This window comes from Taudactylus pleione, unplaced genomic scaffold (assembly GCF_031769625.1).
Source record: "Taudactylus pleione unplaced genomic scaffold, aTauple2 ptg000769l, whole genome shotgun sequence".
Classification (NCBI taxonomy): domain Eukaryota; kingdom Metazoa; phylum Chordata; class Amphibia; order Anura; family Myobatrachidae; genus Taudactylus; species Taudactylus pleione.
The window spans coordinates 79,220-92,301 of NW_028285171.1; positions in this window are offsets into that span (position 1 = coordinate 79,220).

Genomic DNA, 13,082 nt, shown 5'->3' on the forward strand with positions numbered 1-13,082 from the left:
CCGCTATAATTAGGCAACAGTGAGCCTGCAGCACCACTATAATTAGGCAACAGTGAGCCTGCAGCACCGCTATAATTAGGCAACAGTGAGCCTGCAGCACCGCTATAATTAGGCAACAGTGAGCCTGCAGCACTGCTATAATTAGGCAACAGTGAGCCTGCAGCACCTCTATAATTAGGCAACAGTGAGCCTGCAGCACCGCTATACTTAGGCAACAGACAGCCTGCAGCACCGCTATACTTAGGCAACAGAGAGCCTGCAGCACCGCTATAATTAGGCAACAGTGAGCCTGCAGCACCGCTATAATTAGGCAACAGTGAGCCTGCAGCACCGCTATAATTAGGCAACAGTGAGCCTGCAGCACCGCTATAATTAGGCAACAGTCAGCCTGCAGCACCGCTATAATTAGGCAACAGAAAGCCTGCAGCACCGCTATAATTAGGGAACAGTGAGCCTGCAGCACCGCTATAATTAGGCAACAGTGAGCCTGCAGCACCGCTATACTTAGGCAACAGTGAGCCTGCAGCACCGCTATAATTAGGCAACAGTGAGCCTGCAGCACCGCTATAATTAGGCAACAGTGAGCCTGCAGCACCGCTATAATTAGGCAACAGTGAGCCTGCAGCACCGCTATACTTAGGCAACAGTGAGCCTGCAGCACCGCTATAATTAGGCAACAGTGAGCCTGCAGCACCGCTGTAATTAGGCAACAGTGAGCCTGCAGCACAGCTATAATTAGGCAACAGTGAGCCTGCAGCACCGCTATAATTAGGCAACAGTGAGCCTGAAGCACCGCTATAATTAGGCAACAGTGAGCCTGCAGCACCGCTATAATTAGGCAACAGTGCGCCTGCAGCACCGCTATAATTAGGCATCAGTGAGCCTGCAGCACCGCTATAATTAGGCAACAGTGAGCCTGAAGCACCGCTATAATTAGGCAACAGTGAGCCTGCAGCACCGCTATAATTAGGCAACAGTGAGCCTGCAGCACCGCTATAATTAGGCAACAGTGAGCCTGCAGCACCGCTATAATTAGGCAACAGTGAGCCTGCAGCACCGCTATACTTAGGCAACAGTGAGCCTGCAGCACCGCTATAATTAGGCAACAGTGAGCCTGCAGCACCGCTGTAATTAGGCAACAGTGAGCCTGCAGCACAGCTATAATTAGGCAACAGTGAGCCTGCAGCACCGCTATAATTAGGCAACAGTGAGCCTGCAGCACCGCTATACTTAGGCAACAGTGAGCCTGCAGCACCGCTATAATTAGGCAACAGTGAGCCTGCAGCACCGCTATAATTAGGCAACAGTGAGCCTGCAGCACCGCTATAATTAGGCAACAGTGAGCCTGCAGCACCGCTATACTTAGGCAACAGAGAGCCTGCAGCACCGCTATAATTACGCAACAGTGAGCCTGCAGCACCGCTACAATTAGGCAACAGTGAGCCTGCAGCACCGCTACAATTAGGCAACAGTGAGCCTGCAGCACCGCTATAATTAGGCAACAGTGAGCCTGCAGCACCGCTATACTTAGGCAACAGAGAGCCTGCAGCACCGCTATAATTAGGCAACAGCGAGCCTGCAGCACCGCTATAATTAGGCAACAGCGAGCCTGCAGCACCGCTATAATTAGGCAACAGTGAGCCTGCAGCACCGCTATACTTAGGCAACAGAGAGCCTGCAGCACCGCTATAATTAGGCAACAGTGAGCCTGCAGCACCGCTATAATTAGGCAACAGTGAGCCTGCAGCACCGCTATAATTAGGCAACAGTCAGCCTGCAGCACTGCTATAATTAGGCAACAGAAAGCCTGCAGCACCGCTATAATTAGGGAACAGTGAGCCTGCAGCACCGCTATAATTAGGCAACAGTGAGCCTGCAGCACCGCTATAATTAGGCAACAGTGAGCCTGCAGCACCGCTATAATTAGGCAACAGTGAGCCTGCAGCACCGCTATAATTAGGCAACAGTGAGCCTGCAGCACCGCTATAATTAGGCAACAGTGAGCCTGCAGCACCGCTATAATTAGGCAACAGTGAGCCTGCAGCACTGCTATAATTAGGCAACAGTGAGCCTGCAGCACCGCTATACTTAGGCAACAGTGAGCCTGCAGCACCGCTATAATTAGGCAACAGTGAGCCTGCAGCACCGCTATAATTAGGCAACAGTGAGCCTGCAGCACCGCTATAATTAGGCAACAGTGAGCCTGCAGCACCGCTATAATTAGGCAACAGTGCGCCTGCAGCACCGCTATAATTAGGCATCAGTTAGCCTGCAGCACCGCTATAAGTAACTTGTTGATCCTGTCTGTAATGTGGGGACAGGAAGCACTGATGTCACTGATGTTGTAGGGCCTGATTCATAGTACGCTATGACAATATTTACGCAGTTGGCCAGTGTTTTTATTACAACGAACGGCGCTTGCATCCTGATGCCTCTGCGATGTTGCTCGCAGTGAGACGCAGGGTGATTGACAGAAATCGCAGCAGCAGCGCCATTTGTGTACATCTCTGAATCAGACCCGAGGTCACCAAATTGAACTATCCCTGGACTCACTAAAGCAACAGTGAGCCTGCAGCACCGCTATAATTAGGCAACAGTGAGCCTGCAGCACCACTATAATTAGGCAACAGTGAGCCTGCAGCACCGCTATAATTAGGCAACAGTGAGCCTGCAGCACCGCTATAATTAGGCAACAGTGAGCCTGCAGCACTGCTATAATTAGGCAACAGTGAGCCTGCAGCACCTCTATAATTAGGCAACAGTGAGCCTGCAGCACCGCTATACTTAGGCAACAGACAGCCTGCAGCACCGCTATACTTAGGCAACAGAGAGCCTGCAGCACCGCTATAATTAGGCAACAGTGAGCCTGCAGCACCGCTATAATTAGGCAACAGTGAGCCTGCAGCACCGCTATAATTAGGCAACAGTGAGCCTGCAGCACCGCTATAATTAGGCAACAGTCAGCCTGCAGCACCGCTATAATTAGGCAACAGAAAGCCTGCAGCACCGCTATAATTAGGGAACAGTGAGCCTGCAGCACCGCTATAATTAGGCAACAGTGAGCCTGCAGCACCGCTATACTTAGGCAACAGTGAGCCTGCAGCACCGCTATAATTAGGCAACAGTGAGCCTGCAGCACCGCTATAATTAGGCAACAGTGAGCCTGCAGCACCGCTATAATTAGGCAACAGTGAGCCTGCAGCACCGCTATACTTAGGCAACAGTGAGCCTGCAGCACCGCTATAATTAGGCAACAGTGAGCCTGCAGCACCGCTGTAATTAGGCAACAGTGAGCCTGCAGCACAGCTATAATTAGGCAACAGTGAGCCTGCAGCACCGCTATAATTAGGCAACAGTGAGCCTGAAGCACCGCTATAATTAGGCAACAGTGAGCCTGCAGCACCGCTATAATTAGGCAACAGTGCGCCTGCAGCACCGCTATAATTAGGCATCAGTGAGCCTGCAGCACCGCTATAATTAGGCAACAGTGAGCCTGAAGCACCGCTATAATTAGGCAACAGTGAGCCTGCAGCACCGCTATAATTTGGCAACAGTGCGCCTGCAGCACCGCTATAATTAGGCATCAGTGAGCCTGCAGCACCGCTATAATTAGGCAACAGTGAGCCTGCAGCACCGCTATAATTAGGCAACAGTGAGCCTGCAGCACCGCTATAATTAGGCAACAGTGAGCCTGCAGCACCGCTATAAATAGGCAACAGTGAGCCTGCAGCACCGCTATACTTAGGTAACAGTGAGCCTGCAGCACCGCTATAATTAGGCATCAGTGAGCCTGCAGCACCGCTATAATTAGGCATCATTGAGCCTGCAGCACCGCTATAATTAGACAACAGTGAGCCTGCAGCACCGCTATAATTAGGCAACAGTGAGCCTGCAGCACCGCTATAATTAGGCAACAGTGAGCCTGCAGCACCGCTATAAGTAACTTGTTGATCCTGTCTGTAATGTGGGGACAGGAAGCACTGATGTCACTGATGTTGTAGGGCCTGATTCATAGTACGCTATGACAATATTTACGCAGTTGGCTTGCATCCTGATGCCTCTGCGATGTTGCTCGCAGTGAGACGCAGGGTGATTGACAGAAATCGCAGCAGCAGCGCCATTTGTGTACATCTCTGAATCAGACCCGAGGTCACCAAATTGAACTATCCCTGGACTCACTAAAGCATAGTGGCTTCCAAAAATTAAATTGAAGTTATAAAAGATTATCCCGATTTCCTATACGCACGCGGTGATGTTGGACCAGTGATTTTCTCATGTTAATTTTGTGCATCTTCTTTTATCTTTGGTTTAATCACTGGTTCAGCCAAGTTCATTCACCTACTTATGCTAAAAGCATGATTGTCTTATTCTTTATATATATATATATAACAGTGCCTACCCGTCGTTGCCGAGTGTTGACTTATTTTATTCAATGATGCCGAGCGATTACTAATTTTATTCAGTGGCGAGGAGCAGTGGCAGAAGTCCCGGAGACATTGGAGTCATTTGCCGCTGGGTGCCAGCCCTGAAGGGGGCACCTGGCTCCATTGTCCCCGGGAGCTGCATGGAGAAGTAGCACCGCTGATCGGCGCTCCACCTCCATTGGCTTAACTACGGAGGGTGAAGGGTGGCTCCTATTCAAACCCCCGGCGGCAGCCGGAGGACGGAGCTCCCTCCGTCTTCCAGGTCCCGCAGTGCACTATGGGAGTGACATCATGACGTCACTCCCATATTGCCGAGGAGCGGACGCCGGGGATGGACGGCAGCAGCACTGGAGCGGGGATAAAGGTAAGTGGTTTTTTTTGTGTGTGTGTGTGTGTGCGTGCGCAGGAGGGGGCTTACTACTGGGTGCAACTACTGGGGGCTCACTACTGGGGCAACTACAGGGGGCTCACTACTGGGGGCAACTACAGGGGGCTAACTACTGGAGGCAACTACAGGGGGTTCACTACTGGGGGCAACTACTGGGGGCAACTACCGGGGGCAACTACTGGGGGCTCACTACTGGGGGCAACTATAGGAGGCTCACTACTGGGGGCAACTACCAGGGGCTCACTACTGGAGGCACTGCATAGGGGGACCATTACGGGGGGGGCACTACATAGGCGGGCACTGCATAGAGGGACCACTACTGGGGGCATTGTATAAAAGGAACTGCATAGGGGGGGCGGCGGCAGATGAGGCTGGCTCAGGTGCTGGGGGGGTGGTACCTTTTAATTTGGGTGGGGGGCATCAACATTTATCTTGCCTTCGGGCACCTGGGATGAAGTTACGCCACTGATGAGGAGATTGCTTCTATTTTGGCTCACCTGGCACGTGGAGAGGAAGGGAAGGGGGGGGGGGGTAATGCACCCGTGTGGGATCATATGTCAACAAGTAGAGCTGATAACTGTGGAGGGAAGTTACACCCATCTGGGATCACCAGGTATGTAGAGGGCAATGATCGCACCAACCCCGAAAGCAACTTCATCCTACAATCATGGAAACTGGGGACGTGATGACTGAGATGGTGCTGGGGTACCCTCATAGGGACATTTCTCAAGCTTTTTGTCCCCGTCTGTATGTGGAGCACTGTGTAATGTGCTGAGCATGTATAAAAAATAAAGTAATAATAACATGCATGGAACCTACATGTATGTCCGGGTATCACACGGGAAGCTTTGCCAGCAGTTCAGGTCATCGTGGCAACCACACAACTCAGGCTGCGTGGTCTAAGCTGGCTCCCCGTCTGCCCGCTTCCTCTGAGCATGCTTACCGTCAGGCAGCCCGCAGGGGATGGCTCCTGTGACAATTGCGACAGCCCGATGGTTGGTATCCCAACAGGGGTCAGGTAAGTATACTTACCCTCCCCCCTTCTCCCCCTAACCCTCCCTTCTTGTAGCCTAACCTTAACCGTCCCTGTTAGTTCCTAAACCTAAGTCTCCCCCCCCTTTGTGCCTAAACATCCCCCCTTAGTGCCTAAACCTAACGCCTCCCAGTGGTGCCTGATCCTAACCCTCCCCCCTAGGGGTGCCTAACCCTAACCTACCCCCCCAGCGACCAACAAAGGGGTAAATTTACTAAAGTGAGAGGTTTTAGAAGTGAGTTTTAGAAGAGATGTTGTCCATAGCAACCAATCAGATTCTACTTAACATTTAACTAGCACCTTCTAGAAGATAATAGCTAGAATCTGAGCAACATCTCTTCTAAAGCTCACTTCTAAAAACTCTCACTTTAGTAAATTTACCCCTAAGGGCGCCCAGGGTTACCTTAGTTCGGGCACGCGTCCTACTGGATCCCGGTGTCGGAATTTTGACGCCTATCTTAACTCCCCTGTCAGGATTCCAGCGTTGGGATACACACCGGCAGCCTTGCGACCGCCAGTCTCTTCACTACATCCCAGCCCACAGTGGGGTACAGCAGAGCCGCTGTAGCCGCCGCTTCTGGGCTTACTGACACGTCCCAGACATCACCCGGACCAGGGATAGCAGAGTACAGGAGGCACACACCTTCTCCAATCCCGTTACTGGGGGTGGGGCCAGATTCTCCCTGTGCCCAATCACGTGCTGAAGAGGGAGGACACAATCTTCTGTTGCCCAATAGTGAGTTTGGAGGTGGAGCCTAAGTTATGTCAGATTAGTAATCACATTATTATAATACCTACAAATCCCCCCCCCCCCTTCCTCTGCTGCTGGAAGAAGCCCAGTAAGTTATCTCTGTAATGGCTTCCTGATGAGGATTGGTGTGTGTGTATATAGCCTATGTTACGGGAGGATCTCAAGGAATATGTCAGTGCAAACACAATCAAAATAGGATCAGTAGTTCACGAGTTTATCACGAGCATGCATAGAAATGAACGATTTCATATATAGACTAGCAGTGCCTACCCGTCGTTGCTGAGTGATTATTAATTTAATTCAATGACAAGGAGACAGCACCCCGGGCGCTCCCGATCACTTCCCAGGTGTCCGATCCTCTGTGCACGGTCTGATGTTCCCAGCAAAGTTTCCCCAATAAGTTTCGGATACTGAAGTCGCCCCTGGAAATGCTGGGCAGATAGATTCCAGAAGCAGTGGTGTACCCGGTGCTCTGAGCGGCTCTTCCCCCAGCCAGCAGATGGGGAATTAGCAGCGGCCCTGGGGACTCATGCTATGAGGGAGGGAAGGACGGCGCAGACGGGTGGGTGCGGAGGAGGGAGGGCACAATCCTGAGCTGGGAGGTGGAGCCTGAGTCATGTCAGATTAGTAACTACTACATTATTATATTGCCTACAAGCTACCTACCCCACCCCCCAGATCCCAGAAGCGGCGGTGTTCAGAGGGAGGGATGGACAGTGCACACGGGTGGGGGCTTGGTAGATGCAGCCCCAGCAGCGATCTGTAAACATCCAGATGGAAGAAAGAAAGTATAAGACCCCTGATGCCCACCGAAAAAAGGCAATAAAACATTATATTTCGCTCTTGATGTACTGGAACTGGAATTAGTGCTATACATGTAACGGGGAAAGCAGGCACATATATAGTGTGATACTGTACTAGCACCAAAATGATTTATTACATAACAATTAGCTCCAACATAGAGCATGAAAAAGAGGATAATAAAATTATATTGCACAATATAACATTTAGCTCCATACAGAGCATAAAAAGATGATCATATGGGTGGGATCCTAGAACTCCGTCTGAGTCATTGTGTCTCTCCCAAACACCACCTAGACATTTAATATCTATTTTGTATCAATTCTGTCTAGAGGGCCTCACTGATACTCTGCCTGCTTATGTTGCTGCATGGCATAGGGACTTGAACTGGGAATTGATGGACGACCAGTGGTCCCAGTTATTTAGTTATACCTTTGCCAGCTCTCCGTTATTACAGGTACTTGAGACGCAATACAAGATTCTGTCTCGATGGTATAGATGTCCCACTATTCTTCGCCAAATGTTCCCAGATCTCTCTGGTCTCTGCTGGAGGTGCGGTCAGGAGCTGGGCACTCCGCTACATATTTGGTGGCATTGTCCAGTTTGGGCTGGCTTCTGGCGGAGTATCCGTGAGATCTCGGAGAGGATTACTGGTCTCCCGCTTCCCAACACACCTGAGTTTTGGCTATTCAACTTAATGGATATGTCCATTTCTCAGTACAAGAAATCTCTACTCTGACACTTATTTGAATGCGGCACAAGCAACAATTCCATGTTTCTGGGAGTCTCCTGTGCGCCCTCCTATTCCCAGAGAATTGACCATTACATGACTATGGAAGACCTTACATCTTCCGTGCAAGGGACTTCATCTGCCTTTACGGCCACTTGGTTTGATTAGTTGGAGTTTAAGGGGTCCTCAGACTATAATAACCACCTCATCTCTCCCCCTCCTATTTAATTTTCATATATATGGCGACAATTTCATTTTCCCCTCCTCTTCCTCCTTTTTCTTTTCTTATCCTTTCTTTTACATATTTTGTATTGTTGTTTTATGTGGATTTTAATCAGACTGAATAATGATTACTGCGTCATTTATTTTATTTTTATTTCTTATTTTTCTTTACATTTTATTTTGTTGACTGTGTCTACTGTGTTGGTATACTGTATATGCCTTTTTCAGTGTCCATTACTGATTTTGTTCTCAATAAAAATAGATCGCACAAAATAAAAAAAAAAAAAAGATGATCATACAATTTTAATAAGAATAATAAAAACAGGAAATCCCCAGATGGCCAAAAGCCTGCGTACCAGATGTAGCTGAAAAATTCAGTATTGGTGTGCACAGGGAGTATTCCGGATAATACTCCCAGCATCTAACAGGACTGATGCCATCTGATGGTAGTCCCTCCATGTGGCTTCCATGTAACTTTGACGCATTTCGAGCTGTGCTCTTCTACAAAATGTTTATGCAAGTGAAGTCCAGGCATGTCCCTTATATACCTTCCGTCAAGAACCTGCCAAAAATGACGCAGTGTAGTACCGGAAGTTGCATGACCCGCGACTTTTGGTACTTGAAATGGCTATAAATCACAGGAATAAAAGTCGTAAGCCAAGTAAAGTGTTGCTGATGGATAAGTAATTAAAATACATATCGTAGACAGTCAGTGGACTAATACCATAGTAGTGAGCTTGTGCTACTGACGAGTGGGAGAGTCGCGGGCTGCGATCTCCGGTATACTGATCTCCAGAAATGTCGCCGGTCCGCATCTTCCGGTACGCTGGATGGAAATGACGCTGTATAATATGGGAAGTTGCACGGTCCATGTGTGATGTTCTAGATTGGTGTCCTCTTAATAATCTTCCCCGATATAGTACGCGAAAAGGAAGGGACAAATTAGTATTCTCTAAGACATATGAATAAATAACAAAGAAATAGATAAAAAGATTTAAAAACAAAAGCTAAAACTGGATCTTTCTATAGAACATGCCAGTGGTGCCTAAAAACTTGCTCTATCTTGTTCTTGTGGCTGCCATAGGTAGTGATGAAAGACCATTCATTTCTTCCAGCAATGTCTTTATGGGTGCTAGTAAGAGATTTCTGTCCATTGCCTCTACTTCTTTCTTAGTTTGTTCTATGTGGTCTTTTCAGTAGCCTCTTGCTAAGAAGTTTTCGCCCATTGTATTTATTGGTTCTTTAGAATCACTACAATTTATTTAACTCTCCTTAATTGTCTCATGTTTTCTGCCTAACCATCTATTCAGGTGAGCGCTATATTTTATCAATATATCCGTTTGTGTCCATTGGTTTCTGGTAACACTTTGTCTGGATAGTGCCATCCTCAATATAGAAACTCAAATCAAGGACGTTACACTCTGTTTTACAGATGTTGAAGGTAAAATGGAGGTTAAGGCAACTGATGTTTAGTGAGAAACAGAACGTTTTCAGTGTTTCCTCAGATCCCCTCCAAAAGTATTGTAAGACATCAATATAGCTGAGCCAGGGTACCAAGTTCCACCCCCAGTAGATGTTATTCCAGATGTTGTCTACGTCCCATTTCGTAAGAAACAAGTTGATGTAACTGGGGGTGAATTTTGTACCCATGGCAGTTCCAATCTGCTGTACGTAGTAATCTCCATTAAAGAAGAAAATAGTTGTTGTTCAATATAAATCTAATACTGTTTTCAAGAAAAGCGATCAAGAATGGATCTATACCAGCTTTTCTCAAGTGCTATACTGTGGCCTCAATACCTTTCTCCTGTTTGATTATAGTATATAAAGAGGTAATATCTGCTGAGACCATGAACATGTTGTCATCCCATACAATGTCATTGAAAGGGTGCCCATTGTGTCTCTTAGATATCCTTTATTCCTGATGACCAACAGCTGGAGATGGTGGTCAATGAACTCCGAAATGTTGCTTATGAAGCACTTTGTACCCGCAATGATAGGGCATCCTGGCGGGTTCTTTGCCTGTTTGTGTACCTTAGGTAAGATGTAGATAGTTGGCATGGGTGCATTACAGCTTTTCATCTTTTTATTAGTGGGACCCACTTTCAGTTTGCAGTAAGTGTGTATACTCAATTGTCTATATATTTCTTTCTCATTGTTCAATCCATAATAGCTATACTACCACCCTTATCAGAAGGTTTAATAACAATTACTTTATCCTGTTGTAAATATTTAATTGCCATTCATTCTTTCCTGGTTAAATTCCATTTACGTATGTATCGCTTTTTATTGATGTTCTCAATATCGTCCAGGATGAGTTTACTAAGACTATCAAAGTAGCTCCCTTTACATGTGTTAGTTCAGGAGCGGGAGCCGGTTCTTGGTTAAGGAAGATTTATTTCAACGTGATCCTCCTTATGAACTTATGCACATCTATAAAAGGGTCCATATCACAGGTGGGAGCAAATTTCAACCCTTTAAGCTTTTCCTCATATGTAGTTAGTATCCTTAAACTCAGATTGAAAATCCTGCAAGGTTGTTCATTAGATACAGTAGAATCAATATTGGTAGAGTCACCTACAGCGTTCAAGATTTTATTTTTGCAATGATTCTTATTCTTTGCTGGAGTCCCTCCCCTTTGCTTCTCTTGGTTTTGACCATCTTCTCCTGGGACCCCCTCCTCTGTCTAAAAAAAGGTATACACTGAATACAGGACCCCAGGTGAGAATGGGAGAGCGGCTGTGATTGGTTTATGTTGTATAGTCACTGTATTCAGCTTATGTATACGGTGGCTACAGGGCCTCCGGTGAGAATGAAAGATAGGCTGTGATTGGTTTATGTTGTATAGTCACTATATTCATCTTATGTATACACTGGTTACAGGGCCCCCGGTGAGAGTGGGAGAGAGGCTGTGATGTTTATGTTGTACAGTCACTGTATTCCGCTTATGTATACACTGAGTACAGGGCCCCCGGTGAGAATGGGAGAGAGGCTGTGATTGGTTTATGTTGTACAGTCACTGTATTCAGCTTATGTACAGTATACACTGGTTACAGGGCCCCCGGTGAGAATGGGAGAGAGGCTGTGATTGGTTTATGTTGTACAGTGACTGTATTCAGCTTATGTACAGTATACACTGGTTACAGGGCCCCCGGTGAGAATGGGAGAGAGGCTGTGATTGGTTGATGTTGTACAGTCACTATATTCAGCTTATGTATACACTGGTTACAGGGCCCCCGGTAAGAATGAGAGAGAGGCTGTGATTGGTTTATGTTGTAAAAGATGGCGAGAGCGATGCGGGCCCCATTGCCGGCAATGGAGACCAGGCGGTGCCTTTCCGGCTTCAACGAAGCCTTCCAGGCACTGCGGGTCTCCCTGTCATGCACATGACACTGGAGCCCGTCGCTGGCAGCGTTAGGCTGCCAGCAACCCAGCTGAGGACCTCGCTGAGGACTTCGACTTTGCGGGACCTCGCCGGAGGGGTAAGTATTACTAAATACCAGTGGAGTTTTCGTTTGTATCACAGTGATACTAAACGAAAATTCCTGCTGGTATTTCCCTTCGTTTGTTAAAGGGGCCCTTAATATCCGAATTCCGAACCGCAAAAAGATCAGAACCGTGACCTGGATTTACCCGGATTCACGAAATTCTGGTGGATTTGGATTTCTGGAGAGCCGAACCGCACATCTCTAAATTATACCTACACTGTCCTGTACCTGTAAGTGTGCTGTCTATGCCCTTGTGTGCTCATACGCCTTATATTACATTGGTAAGACAACCAGAAAGAACGGCGCTCCACCGTTTAAGGAATTTGGCTGCAGAGCTGTCATTTTAAAATATAACAAAGCAAACTATATTCCCTTGTCTGCATGAGGGGGCTGGACAAGTACTGCGCCTTAAATCCTGCTGGATATTCACACTAAGGTCCTGATACAGAGGGGGGGTGCACTTGTAGCCGCGACTGTGCAGCTGATCCCTCGCTATGCGTATTAAGACGCACCATTGGCCGCACCATTTCAGATTGCCCCAGCCCTATGGAGGTGTAGATATTCCGTCTGAACCCGGCCACAGGTGTTAGCGCAACTGCGTCTTCATACGCAGACGCTGACTGCGAAACACCCACGTCTGGCTATAGCCACCCCCGTTACCAGCCAGAAATGCCCACCAAGCATCTTTGAGCGGTAACCATCGGCACAAATGCGCAGCGCGACTTGGACGCAGGCACAGACTGAAAACATCATCCGCTTGCGTCCGACATCGCCCCTGCCTTTCACTCAGGCCGTAAATCTGTCCAATCGTTAGAAACAAATTCCAAGAGATGAATTAATCCTATCATGTATTTTATTAACTCTTCCTTCAGCTTGTGCAGCATAAATATGTTCTGTGCATAACACGGGGATGACAGACTTTCGTTATGCAACATCCACGTTTTACATTCCAGTTTATTGCATATGGCTACTAGCTCTATTTCTCCTTCCATTCCCTCTCTGTGTGATTATACATGACAGCCCTGTGATTAACTCTATTGTATTATTGTCACCTGCTTAGATTTGCACTGAATGCCTCTTTTTGATTTATATATTAACAATGTTTTTGATGCTTTTATGGGTTCAGCTGCAAGCTGTGATTGCAGGGGTGCACATATATATTTACCATTTACTTTACCCCCAGAATCGCTACAGAATCCGTGCGCGTCTATGGGAGCAAATGATCTTCCACGATGTAGGTGCGATGAG